At 44.3% G+C, this 14,309-nt stretch overlaps 1 long non-coding RNA gene across 9 annotated transcripts; it reads right to left on the bottom strand.

Annotated features, from left to right (window-relative positions):
• Positions 1–2,678: 2,678 nt before the first annotated feature.
• LOC130393872 (uncharacterized) lies at positions 2,679–11,056 on the bottom strand. Of its 9 annotated transcripts, XR_008897175.1 has the most exons (15): positions 11,007–11,056; positions 7,131–10,645; positions 6,944–7,042; positions 6,450–6,610; positions 6,259–6,295; positions 6,084–6,162; positions 5,898–6,008; positions 5,517–5,637; positions 5,130–5,331; positions 4,493–4,794; positions 4,302–4,338; positions 4,105–4,207; positions 3,920–4,031; positions 3,572–3,659; positions 2,679–3,348 (listed from the first exon to the last, which is right to left on the bottom strand). It is a non-coding gene; the product is annotated as an uncharacterized LOC130393872 (long non-coding RNA). The 9 variants fall into 9 exon arrangements; XR_008897174.1 differs by having other exon boundaries at positions 4,493–5,331; positions 6,904–7,042; XR_008897176.1 differs by having other exon boundaries at positions 4,493–5,331; positions 5,517–5,660.
• Positions 11,057–14,309: the final 3,253 nt, after the last annotated feature.

Raw genomic sequence — 14,309 nt, 5'->3', positions numbered from 1 at the left:
TTCATCGCCCCCCAGTGGTTCCACATGCAACAACACGGCAAACGGCTTTGATAAACGGCCTCATATCTTTCTTACGGTCATTTATCAAAGAGGAACCTGTATATTCAACAAACCACCAATAAGAACCAATGCAAATGACATTTTTTTTTTTTCAGAAGATTATTTCTTTTAATATATATATTAAAAAAATATATATATTTAAAAAATATATATATAGTGGTACATTTGACAAATGTACCACTATCTATAGGACTATATAAAAAAAAGAATCTTCGGAAAAAAATAAAGAATTGTTATGAGCTGGAGCAGTGAATTTCTTTTTTTATATTTCTTGTTTGATGGTTTCGATTAATCTGTTCAAATATTTTGCTATTGTTTTGTCCAAAAGCTTTGATTTGTTTTAACCGACGAGCTGAACATCATAATATAAACTTTATTATCTATTATTTGTTGATTAGGATCCTGAGGATCCCATGTGTTTGTTTTTATTTTATTTCTTGCATTTTCTTTCTCATTATTTCTGTTTGTATTATTTTTACATGTTCAATAAAACATAAACATAAAGATACGGTGAAAGGTTACCTCCCCTTTCTCTGCTAGGCCCGACCGCCGGTGTTGTGCCAAAAAGTGATCAGCTGCCAGAAAGTGATTTCAGCCGCGGGAGCACGCACAGCCTGTTAAAGCTAGCCTCGAAATGTGAGTGCGGCAGCAAAGTATGATCAGTCATACTAGTCAACAGCACTATTGTCCGCTGTATTAACACAGATCTGTATTTTAAGGTGACAAGACATCGACGTTGTACGGGGATCGACGTCTGATCAGTCATAGTAGTCAATAGCACTACAGGACTATGTCCGCTGTATTAACACCAGGGGCGATTTTAGGTTGCATAAACATCCGGGGCTTAGCCCAGAGGGGAAAAAAAAGTATCCCTTTGGGCATACAATTTATTGATTTTTTTTGTCCGCTTTATTGTGCATGACATTTTTTTATGAATGCTTTACCTAAATAAACAAAAATATGCGGTTTATTGTAGCTTTAAAAAGCTACTGCTTTGCTTCTTATCCCCAAACATCTAAAGTTCTATTCAAGCTATTTCAGAGTAAATGAATGCACGTGGGACTAGAGAGAGAGAGAGAGAAAATATTATTCTTTTATGTTATTAATTTTTCCCAAAAATTATATTCGGGGCTAATTAAATAATATCCGGCGCTTTAGCCCCGAATAAAACAGCCTTGTGATGCCACTGATTATAAGTACACAGGACACTGCCTAAGTATGAGTATAAGAACCCAGGTTACTGGCTCAGTATGAGTATAATACCGCGTTTCCACTGCAGGGTGCGGTACGGTACGGTTCGGTCAGCAAAGGTGCGGTACGGATTGCTTTTCCACCGCCAAAAGTGGGCGTGACCCGGACTGAGCCGTACTAGTTTTGCCCTCGTTTTCAGTACTCCGCCGTTGGGGTACTGAAAATGAGACGAGATGCCTGAAAGGGTACCGGAAAATTCGAGCTACACACCCCCTCCGTTGATTGGTCGACAGAACTGTCACTTCCGGGCGATGTGGGGAAAAAAACAAAAAACTTGAGGTATTATTCTTTACAATGAACATGTCGCGTAAAACGCTTGCTCGGGCGAACAAGGAGGTGGAGACGTTCCTCTGCATTCTTGGGGAGGAAGACGTTGTTTACGATGTTTACGTAGCTGCCGCGGCGATCGACATCCGGCCTACCATAAAGGGTACTGTCGGCGGTGGAAACGCGACCTCGGAACTGAGCTTGTCGCGCCCTCCTTCCCGGACTGATACGAAGCGAACCGTACCGGAACCTGCAGTGGACACGCGCATAAGTACACAGGTTACTGGCTCAGTATGAGTATAAGTACACAGGATACTGGCCAAGTATGAGCTGGAGTGGGGGGCGTTGGAGGCCTTTTGTTGGGCTTTTATTTCCTTCACTTCATATGCTCCGACCAATCCTGTTGCTGGAGGCAGAGTTATTGGCAGACAAACTAGACCAGCAAATGAACATTTTAAAATGTAAATACTAGAGCTGTCAAGCGATTAAAATATTTAATCGCAAATTATTTTTCTATGCTAAATATCCCTTGATTTTTTTGTCCCATAATTCTTCTCATTTTAATTATCTTATCAACATGGTGAAGTGCATCAGCTTGCCTTGTGCAAATGATTTTTTATTGATAACGTCGGCATATACTGATCAAAACAGGACGATACAAAAAAAGAGCCTATAGTGCAATTAAACGACTGCTTTGAACAAATGTCATTTGAACATAGCAGTCAGGCTATTGCTTCTGTTTTGAGCCAAAGAAAAAAAAAATATATATATTTTTTTTTTATAAAATAATTCCGTTAATCGCGCAATAATTTTTTTAACGCCGTTAAAATTGGTTTGCGTTAACGTCGTTAATAACGCGTTTAACTGACAGCTCTAGTAAATACAGACATTCCTGTATAATTAAGGTGTACGACAGCTCCCTCTGCTAGACAGTCTCACACCAAACTTACATTTTCCGTTTGAACCAACGTAGCTATAGTATATTGATGCGAGACGGGTTGGTGGATTGAACGTGTTGTAGTAGCAGAGAATGGCCTGCAGGGCAGTATGTACATTGTTAAATACATGAATAGGCTTGAAATTTGTAGTAATATGGAGGTTTAATGTTTTTACAAAATGGATTATGTGAAAATTGCTGAATAACAATGTATATTAAATGTATTGAAGGAGTTTAGCTTGACATTTACCAAGTTAAAGGACAATTAAATGAACCGCACCAAACATGTAGAAGTCAATGTGGGATTTTAATATAACAACACTTGACAGAAGTTGAATACAATTTTGTACAGGAAAGCAGAGGAAAACATTTTCCCAAATGAATCTTTTCAAAATGTCACCACCATTCCGAAAGGAAGTGAAGAGGTTTGTGTAAAAGCAGTCCTCCCTGACCAGCTCTGTCCCTGACTCTAAACCCTGACTCTCAACCCTAACGCTGAACCCTCTGAGGGCAGGAAGACGCGTCTTCAGTGTAAAGGTTCGAACAACAGAGAAAGAAGAGGAAGCAATAGAGGGTAGTGAAGGAGTGAGGTTAGTGACAGACGTGAGGGAAAGGCGTGTGGAAGCACACGGTTACATGTGGGGTCAAGGAGATCACTCCCACTGGAGGTCATTGATCCATCAGCCTCAGACTGCTGAGCTCAGCAGGTCTTCTGGAGGACGAGGCGCAGATAATCTGAGGAGACGGGACCAGCAGGATGTCAGGATCAGGGCGGGTTCAGCTCAGGTGTGTCTACCCCCGACCAAACAGGATCAGGTGAGGTTCAGCTCAGGCTGCTCGGACCAAATTGAGGACATTGATTAGGTTCAATATTCAAAAGATGCAACATTATCTGAACCAAAGATAAGTCATTAAGGAGCAGGCAGGCTTTGGGGCGCCTTGCTCAAGGACGCATCACTGTATTCTGAGGACTTGAACCCGGCAACATTGATTTGTTTGAGAGTTGAACCCCCAACCCCCTACCTAGTCCTCCATGTCCAGATAATGCAAACTTACGAGGAATCCTTGATGGTAGAGTCCTGGTTGTCCTCAGGATTTGCCTTCCAGATGTACGGCTTCTCCATCAGTCCTCCAGAATCCTGGTCTGGTTACAAACGTAATTTGTCTCTATTGTAAGGTAACAAACAGTAGTAGTTCGTCTCCAATATCAGGCAACAAACACAGTACTAGTTGGGCTCTAATATAAGGTCACAAACACAGGAGTAGTCGGGCTCTAATGGCGCGTAACAAAGTAGCAGCTGTAGTTTGTCTGGTAAACAACCACAGTAGTATGCCGTAACTTGTACTGGACAAACTAAGCCTGCGTTACAAAAAGTCCACTCTGTTTATTTTATGCAAACTTACGAGGATCCTGGTTGGTAGAGTGATGTCGTCCTCCAGAGTCTTGGCTCCTCCATCAGCTCACCTTAGCCAGAGTCCTGGTCTGGAACAAACAGTGCGAGTCTGGCCCCAACGTCTGGTAACAAACATGTAGTTTGTCTTATTTTTAAGCCCTTTATTTCCACTTTGTTAGGTTAATACAAACTTACAATCCTTGTTGGTAGAGTGATGGTCATCCTCCAGATTCACAGCTCCCCTACCAGCTCCCCTACCAGCTCCCCTACCAGCACGCCTCCACTCCAGAAACACGTTCTAGTAAGAAAACAGCGGTAGTTGGTTAACGCATGTCAAAGGAACAGCTGTATTTTGCCCTTTAAGTCAACCATGTAAGTAAATACAAACTTACGAGGAATCCAGCAGCTCTCCTCCGACAGATTCCTGTTCTGGAACAAACAGCGGAAGTCTTGCTTCAACATGTGGTAAAACAGATGTAGTCGTCTGGTATATACGGTACAAACGCTGGTAGTTTGTGGTAGCAGTATTCTACGAGAAGTGGCAGTGAGTGTGTTGATCACTTCAGAGTCAAGCTCCATCTACCCCACGACAGACGTCCTTCACCAGGCAGGGCCTCCAGCACGACTCCTCCAGCACGACTCCTCCAGCACGACTCCTCCAGCACGACTCCTCCAGCACGACTCCTCCAGCACGGCTCCTCCAGCACGGCTCCTCCAGCACGGCTCCTCCAGCACGGCTCCTCCAGCACGACTCCTCCAGCACGACTCCTCCAGCACGACTCCTCCAGCACGACTCCTCCAGCACGACTCCTCCAGCACGACTCCTCCACCGGCTCCTTCAGCACGGCTCCTCCAGCACGGCTCCCCCAGAAATAGATTCCTGGTCTGGTTACAAACAGTTGGTTGACAGAAGTTTAATACAATTTTGTAAAGGAAAGCAGAGGAAAACATTATCCCAAATGAATCTTTTCAAAATGTCACCACCATTCCGAAAGGGAGTGAAGAGGTTTGTGTAAAAGCAGTCCTCCCTGACCAGCTCTGTCCCTGACTCTAAACCCTGACTCTAAACCCTAACGCTGAACCCTCTGAGGGCAGGAAGACACGCCTTCAGTGTAAAGGTTCGAACAACAGAGAAGGAAGAAGAGGAAGCAGTAGAGAGTAGTGAAGTAGTGAGGTTAGTGACAGACGTGAGGGAAAGGCGTGTGGAAGCACACGGTTACATGTGGGGTCAAGGAGATCACTCCCACTGGAGGTCATTGATCCATCAGCCTCAGACTGCTGAGCTCAGCAGGTCTTCTGGAGGACGAGGCGCAGATGAACTGAGGAGACGGGACCAGCAGGATGTCAGGATCAGGGCGGGTTCAGCTCAGGTGTGTCTACCCCCGGCCAAACAGGATCAGGTGAGGTTCAGCTCAGGCGTGTCTGCCCGGACCAAACAAGGACATTGATTAGGTTCAATATTCAAAAGATGCAACATTATCTGAACCAAAGATTAGTCATTAAGGAGCAGGAAGGCTTTAGGGCGCCTTGCTCAAGGATGCATCACTGTATTCTGAGGACTTGAACCCGGCAACATTGGTTTGAGAGTTGAACCCCCAACCCCCTACCTAGTCCACTATGTCCAGATAATGCAAACTGACGAGAAATCCTTGATGGTAGAGTCCTGGTCGTCCTCAGGATTTGCCTTCCAGATGTACGGCTTCTCCATCAGTCCTCCAGATTCCTGGTCTGGTTACAAACGTAATTTGTCTCTAATGTAAGGTAACAAACAGTAGTAATTTGTCTCTAATGAAAGGTAACAAACACAGCAGTAGTTTGTCTCTAATATCAGGTAACAAACACAGTTGTAGTTGGGCTCTAATGGCGCGTAACAAAGTAGCAGTTGTAGTTTGTCTGGTAAACAACCACAGTAGTATGCCGCAACTTGTAGTGGACAAACTAATCCTGCGTTACAACAAGTCCACTCTGTTTATTTTATGCAAACTTACGAGGATCCTGGTTGGTAGAGTGATGTCGTCCTCCAGAGTCTTGGCTCCTCAATCAGCTCACCACAGCCCGAGTCCTGGTCTGGAACAAACAGCCGAGTCTTGCCCTAACGTCTGGTAAAAAAAACATGTAGTTAGTCTTATTTTTAAGCCCTTTACTTCCACTTTGTTAGGTTAATACAAACTTACAATCCTTGTTGGTAGAGTGATGGTCATCCTCCAGATTCACGGCTCCCCTACCAGCTCGCCTCCGCTCCAGAAACATGTTCTAGTAGGAAAACACAGCGGTAGTTGGTTAACGCATGTCCAAGGAACAGCTGTATTTTCCCCTCCAAGTCAACCATGTAAGTAAATACAAACTTACGAGGAATCCAGCAGCTCTCCTCCGACAGATTCCTGGTCTGGAACAAACAGCGGAAGTTTTGCTTCAACATGTGGTAAAACAGATGTAGTCGTCTGGTATATATGGTAAAAAAGCCGGTAGTTTGTGGTAGCAGTATTCTACGAGAAGTGGCAGTGAGTGTGATGATCACTTCAGAGTCAAGCTCCATCTACCCCACGACAGACGTCCTTCACCAGGCAGGGCCTCCAACAGCTCCTCCAGTAGGCAGGGCCTTCAGCACGACTCCTCCACCAGCTCCTCCAGCAGGCAGGCCCTCAGCACGACTCCTCCACCAGCTCCTTCAGCACGGCTCCCCCAGAAATAGATTCCTGGTCTGGTTACAAACATTGGTCCCAGCAGTAAATCACCTGGGGAAGCAACACACCCCACCACCTGCATCCGAGGTTCACTTGTAAAAGTGAAGAAAAATGTAAAACATATTTAAACACTTAAATTAGACAACGTCTGCAGCTTGTCTCGTTCAGCAATTCATCCACTACGGTCGTAGCACCACTAGTAACAATAATGGCTCATATGACTCTTACATAACCCCCGTATGAATTAACTCAAATCACAGCTTGGCACAGATTTAAAGTCATTAGATGATCAAAAGCAGACCTAAACTACCGTGGATTTTAGTGTTTCAGATGAGCTTGGTGATGGTTACCCTCTGGTCCGGTGCTGCAGGCCCCTGGTCTCCAGCCTCAGTCACTGGTCCATCCTGGTACAACAAGCCTCTGGTCCCAGCCTCACCTTTCAGCTACAGCTTTATATCAGAAAAAAATATAAGTGGTTCAGGCCATGCATTGAAACTGACCTGAGCAGACTCTACTCACACACACACGAGCACTGACCTGTTCTGGAGGACTTTCAGGAGGTGGAGGTCTGGCTCTGGGTGAGGAGGTGGATGTCTTGCTCTGGGTGAGGAGGCAGACACCTTGGGACAAACTACACGTTACCTTTTTAACCTTGTACAGTTCTAGAGTATCTTCTACTGTAACATGTGGGAAGGACGGCCATTATTTTAGCTTTGATATTATCCAGTTGGTAACTCTGCACCAAAGTCGTTGTTTAACATCATTCCATTTGGTAGGGTTTAACTTCTGTGGCTATTAATGACAGCAGATATTTAGAACGTACAAAAGCTGAAGTAACAAAGAACACTAAGCCGTATCGATATTAAATCAAATATACTCAGCCATATTCAGGTGCTGGGTTCCGTTGAAATGCCATCTTGAAATGATTTTCAGCCGTCACTGATGTCAAAAATTGGCCCGCAAGTAGAACGCCGTTTTGTACGCAGCGAAAGTCCCGTCACGTCATCGGTTAAAAGTACGCCGCAACCATCGGAAATTATCAACATATTGTACGACGTACGTGTCGGTATGTATTTAATATCAAACTTGAGTTGTTTAAGATAAGGGGCAACAATTCCCAATGCAAACGACTGAAAAACTATTTCCGTTGGCAACGGCTCGAGGTTACGCAAATACAATCCAGAACGTTCTGCCAGATTACCTCAGGGGACTTCCGTCCAACTAACTGCCAGGTGGTTTCTTATGGTTGTCAAGACTACAACGTTCTATGCTAACCATTGGGACTAAATCAAGTGACCGTACTCAGAACCTTCCACGGCGGGAAGCACAAACCGTCCGACTGGAATCCGAACATTCCGGCCGGAACCAACCAAAGAAAAAACAGAACCAGCGCCTCACCTTGAGCTGAACGGAGGAAGATCCTGAAGTCCAGCGATGGTCTTGAAATACAGCCAACAGACTTACCTTGAGGAGATCAGTTTGTTGCTGTTGGTCAATACTAATATTCAGTGTACCTTTACATTATTATGCACCCAGTGTGTACAAGTTATATCACTCAAAACCGTAAAAGGAACCAAACTACCATGTACGTCCCACAACAACTTTAAACCTAAAATTATTCAATACAATTCCGTGTCTACATTTTACAATTATCTAGATTATTCAGGGTACAAACCATACAGAGCAAATCTAAACGTTGAGCTCACCGAGAGCCAACCATAGCCCTGCAACGTCACCCTGACCGCCTCATCACCAACAGCAAATCATGCCAGCCAGCCAACACATGTACAGGTCCAGTGAGAAGTGGGCATCTGAGTGAAAGGACCGCCCATAGTAAAAAGCCCAATTCCTGAACTATCCAACCATCTTCATGGTTTAAAGATTTACAGACTAGACATGCCATTATGTTCTAAACACCTTTGTCCTCTCCCTCGTTACTTATAAAACTCTACATCTCCATCACTAGAGTGTTGCATCCTACTCATGCGGAGGGGTCTGAGTGAGCAGAGATGCATGCTGGGATACAGTGCTTTCTGAAGTCTTCAGTTCTATAGACACGCCCCTCAGGAGAAACCAAGTGTTTGAGAATCTGTCATGACATCAGTTACATGACCTGGAATATCCTTCAAGATGGCGCCAGGATTCTCAGAGGAGAAAGGCCAAGAGGAAGATGTGAGGGTTCTTCTTCTCAGCCAGTGGAACACAACAACGGTCTTCATCAGAGTACCATGGAACACTTTGAAACATCCTCCTCTTTACACCTTGAAGCCCCAGTGAAGGTTTCCTTACCTCCTCAGCTGAAGCGCACAACTTCAGCTCGAAGAGCACAACTTCAGCTCGAAGAGCGCACCAGTTGGCGTTCCCAGATTGGTTCTGATTTAAGGGAACCAATCGTTCAGCTAGTCCTGTCCGAAACAAATACTGTTCAGCCTGAGAAGACGTGCAACTGAGAGCAAGACAAGATCCACAGGGCTCTCCATCAATCCAGCCAGGTAGGAAGAGCCATCTCATTACAGGTCTGAAGGTTATCTTGAATACCCATTTAGGTCCCTTTCCAACATCAGACTCCTTTTGGAATTCCTTGAGGTGTCCATCCTCCATTGATCCTGATTGGTGTAGTCCTAGTTTGAAGTCACTGATCTGAACACGCCGCTTGCATCCTTTTACACTTGAGTTGGATACCCTCCTTCCTGCCGAGTGTGTTGATATCGCTCAGCAGCGTCGCTCTGGGCTCTTCATGTCTACTGGAGGCCCTTAAGTAAACGTGTGGCCTTCCATCAGGTATGATTTAGTTGACCATTCCAATATCCCAAGCCAATCACACAGACCCCCGTATGAACATTATCACTGTCAAAGCAAGCCGGACACACACAGAACCCAGGACACGCACGTAGAACCTCATGCCAGGTGTGAGTGGGAGACACACAGTAGAACCATAGCGATGCTCAAAAATCATCCATCTCATGTCAAACCCAAACACACAACTGAGCCATAAAAGGCCAAACAATCATGCAGGGTAAAAACCTCATGCCAAATAATGTTCCATCATCCAACCCCAGCTCTCCTGCCAGGTCACCCAGAACAGAACAACCAATGTCTCCAGAGAAGTAAATTGTGTGCAACATTTTTCAGTGGCGTCCCACATTGGTGATTTATTATGCTTGGCGTCTCCAAAATGTGTCCCAGGTTGATTCAACGTCTCTGAAGTCACGTCTTTGTAGTCCAGTGGTTTCCTGAATGAGGGGCCTTCACAGATCCAAACGGTGCAGCTTTAGTCAGCCTGAGGACAGGAAGGAGGTCATCCGTTCAGACCACCCAGTGGAGGGGGGGGGGGGGGGTGGCTCTTGAGGAGCAGGATCCATCTTGGATTGGCCCCAATTAAGATCTTCTTGGAAATGAAACTGTCCCTGAGGAGTCACGATGACTGGAGGGGACTGTTGAATGTGTTCCATGGTTCTCTGTGTCAGACTGAAGTTGTGTTTTAGCTGTTGAGATGAGGAGCCCCCTCATCTCCCCCTGGCGTTTCTCCTTCTGAATCCCTGTCTCCATCTTAAAGAACATTCTAGTCCATGTAACTGACGTCACGATGGTTTCTCAAACACTCGGTTTCCCCTGGGGGGGCGTGTCTACAGATCTGTAGAATTCAGACAGCTCTGTATCCCAGTATGCACCTCCACTCACTCAGACCACACCCTCATCAGTAAAGCAACACTCATGTGATGAAGATGCAGAGCTCAGGAAAGTAGCTGGAAAGAAGACTGAAGACATCAGAACCCAACCCATTACTCCAGCTTACAACAATAACTTGGCGCCTGTAACCATTTTAACAAATCATTAAAACCAACATAAACCAAACACCTAAGTAACCCATGAACCAATAAAACATCCTTACTACTCAGATCAACCTTCAGGTAAGGGGTTAACTCACCAGGAAGCCAAAATACATCAATGTGCCCAAGAGTAATGAGAAACTTATGACTTACAGTTTGCAGTTCATCTTCTTGGTTAAGTTGGGATACTCACAGAACTGCAGTTAAATATCCTTGATAGACCTTTGAAGGAAGGAACAGTTTACTCATGGTCCCCAAACTTGGGCACTGTCCCACAGTTCAACATCTACCATCTCCATTAAATCAGATAAATGAATGGATACAATTTCAGTGCTTTTGGGAACATCCAACTTTTAAATAAGTTATACTAATTAATTGACTGTCATTAGTCAAGAGTGATTTACCTCTTACTTTGACAAGTTTGAATGTATAGTCTCTAAAATGTTACTTTCAGGTAGAATCATTATTTAAATTTCAAATGAGTTAAACCACCACAATCCCAGATTTCCTTCACACATTATCAGTGAATTATATTCAACATACAAGTCACGTCAGTTGTGCTTTGCCACACAATTCTACTCACATCAGGTTCAGATGAGATGCTCCTCTTTACTTCAAAAAGTCTTTAACCTGTGAAACGGGAAGAGATGTCAAATAAGTCACAACAGACCTCAACAAAACGGTACACACACGTTGTGGTTTCTGGAAACACAACAACATACGGCGTTTGGGAGACGCTACACTGCCAAACAGTGGAGGACAACAACGTACTGTCCGGTTCCCTCTCAAGTGAAACGCACCAGATGCAACCAATTAACTGCTGAAGAAAACCACATGGCAGGCGAGCTGCGGAAGGGGAGCTTTTTAGTAAAACTCAAAGCAGGTTCGTCGCCCTCTGGTCGCACTTAACGGTAACAGTGAGAGGCTATTTCAGCTCTGTGTTTGATCTTAAATGACCTCACACAATACAGACAAACACACCAATACACACAAACACCATACAGACACACACCAATACACCATATAGATTCACACCATATGCACGCACACACCACAGACACACATATAGATTCACACACAATATTGATACACACACCATAGATGCAAACCATATGCACACACGCCATAGATGCAAACCATATGCACACACGCACACACAATAGATGCAACCCATATGCGCACACACACACAATAGATGCAAACCATATGCACACGCACACACAATAGATGCAAACCATATGCACACGCACACACAATAGATGCAAACCATATGCACACACACACACACACACACTAGATGCAAACCATATGCACACACACACACACACACACACACACACACACACACACAATAGATGCAAACCATATGCACACACGCACACACAATAGATGCAAACCATATGCACACACGCACACACAATAGATGCAAACCATATGCACACACAATAGATGCAAATCATATGCACACACGCACACACAATAGATGCAAACCATATGCACACACGCACACACTACAGATACAAACCATAAATATACACGCACACACCATAGGTATACACCATATAGATACACACACACCATAGATACACTCCATATAGATACACACCATAAAGATAAAGACACACAAAAGATTTACTTAATATAGATACAAACTACATGGATAGTTTACACACACACTTATTGCATACATCTTAAACAATACATTTCACTCGCCGTCTGGGTCTCCGTGAGCATCTCGCCGCTCCCGGACCTGAGTGCTTCCTTCTCTCTCGCTCCCGTTCCTCCCAAATGTCAGTCCTCATGCTCCTTTTAAAGTCTCTTCCTGGCTGTCCAGCCAGGTGTCTCCCATCTTGCTGATTGGGGAGAGAGTGATGCTCTTCGTCGCCACTCAGTGGGTGGCGGCGGTATACGCCGTCAATCACCCCAGCTCGGACCCGCCCGGGCCGAGGTTTAAGTGGCGGGATGCCACAACGCACACAAACAATAGATACACTCCATACAGTAGTCACTAAATACTCTCTCTTCTCCTTCTCCCCTCTAATCCTTTTCTCTTCCATGCATATCGCATTTTTATTGCCTCTACTCAAGAGAATTCTCGCGCCAAATTTATTTGTAGGCCTGCTTTATTGTAAATGCAAACTTTTTCATAATGCTTTATCTAAATAAACGAAATACGCGGTTTATAGCTTTAAATATCTACCTGACTGCTGTGCTGCTTATCCCCAAACATCTAAAGTTCCATTCAAGTTATTTCAGAGTAAAATGAATAGGCCTACAAGTGAGGCAGACCTTACACGTACACACACACACACACACACGCACGGATCTGACTGGGGATAGGATAGGTTAATTAACTTGAGGTGGTAAACAGGTTGTTCGTTTATTCTCTTGGCAAAAGGAATATCTAGACTAGGCTACTTATAAATGTTTATACATTTATTATTTTTATATTCGGGGCTATTTAAATAACATCCGAGGCTTTAGCCCAGAATAAAACAGCATAGTGACGCCACTGATTAACACATGTATTTTGGTATTTTAAGGTGACAAGACATGTACGGGGATCGACGTCTGATCAGTTATACTCGTCAATAGCACTACAGGAATATTGTCCGTGAGTCAATTATCCTTTATGTTTTTAAACCACTGTAATCAAAATTTGAGTGTCTTTTTTATACCATAAAACATGTATTTTCTTACCATGCATTATTTTCCCAGCTTATAGATTTTTCAAGAAGAAGTTTTTTTTATTCACAAAATGAATTGATAACATTCATGAGTAGGTCCTATCACATTAGATAGATTAGGGTTCAAACTGACACTAACATTCATGTGGGCTATGTGGGGTAGATAAGAACAAATCCAGTCTATCTGTAATACGTTTTAAAGCGAAAATATGACACATTTCAGTCGTATCCCTACTGCCAGAAAATGATCTCAAGCCCTCCCTTGGTACGGAAATGTTTTATTTGCCTTAAAATTAGTTGATAACATTCATGAGTATCACATTACATAGATATCCCACCCAGTGTCTATTACCAGCTGACACACCTTTACACGGGGAAATATGAGACATTTCAGTCGTTTCCCTCCTGCCAGAAAATGATCTCAAGCCCTCTCGGTACTAAAATGTTTTATTTGCCTTAAAATGAGTTGATAACATTCATGAGTATCACATTACATAGATTAAATCCCATCCAGTGTCTATTACCAGCTGAAACACCTTTACATGGGCAAATATAAGGCATTTCAGTCGTTCTTTGTGACCATCGTTCATAACCAATTTCATTTCCGGCTCCAGCTCTTTGATGAGGACTTCAGCTTGTTTCTCTTGAACCGTTTGGTAGAAATCATCCCGGCACTTTTCAATGCAGCGCTTCAGAGCAGTGTGGACCTTTACGGCCTGATTCCACCGGACGCGTTACGGCAACGTTACGGCCGCGGCACGTCTTGGCCGCGGTCACCGCAGCAGATAGGTCCGTTCCACTCTAATCAATGAGACCATTTCCACCGGGCGCGGCTGCGGAACGTCTCAGCAGCGTCCCAGGAGCGGCTCGCCGTGCCGCAGCGCTATCATTCCGTAGCATTCTTATTTTTGCCGCAAGCCGTTGCTGAACCGCGTCAATTTCAACAGAGCAGATCGAGCAGGCCAGGAAGTGAAAAATCCCGTCAATTTTCAAAATAAAACACAATACTCAGCTCATGTAGCCTATCACAACGTCATTTATGTACAAAATCATCCTTTGTATAAGGGCAATGACCGGAAGGACAAAGCGTGGCAATTAATTGCAGTAGTTTTGGGAGTGGAAGGTGAGTAGCCTACATTAGGTTTAGGATTATCGCGTGATCTCGCGTGAATACGGCTGCCGCTGCGCTGCCGTAACGC

This window comes from Gadus chalcogrammus, chromosome 12 (genome assembly GCF_026213295.1).
Source record: "Gadus chalcogrammus isolate NIFS_2021 chromosome 12, NIFS_Gcha_1.0, whole genome shotgun sequence".
NCBI lineage: Eukaryota > Metazoa > Chordata > Actinopteri > Gadiformes > Gadidae > Gadus > Gadus chalcogrammus.
This window is presented reverse-complemented; position numbering and strand designations above follow the sequence as displayed.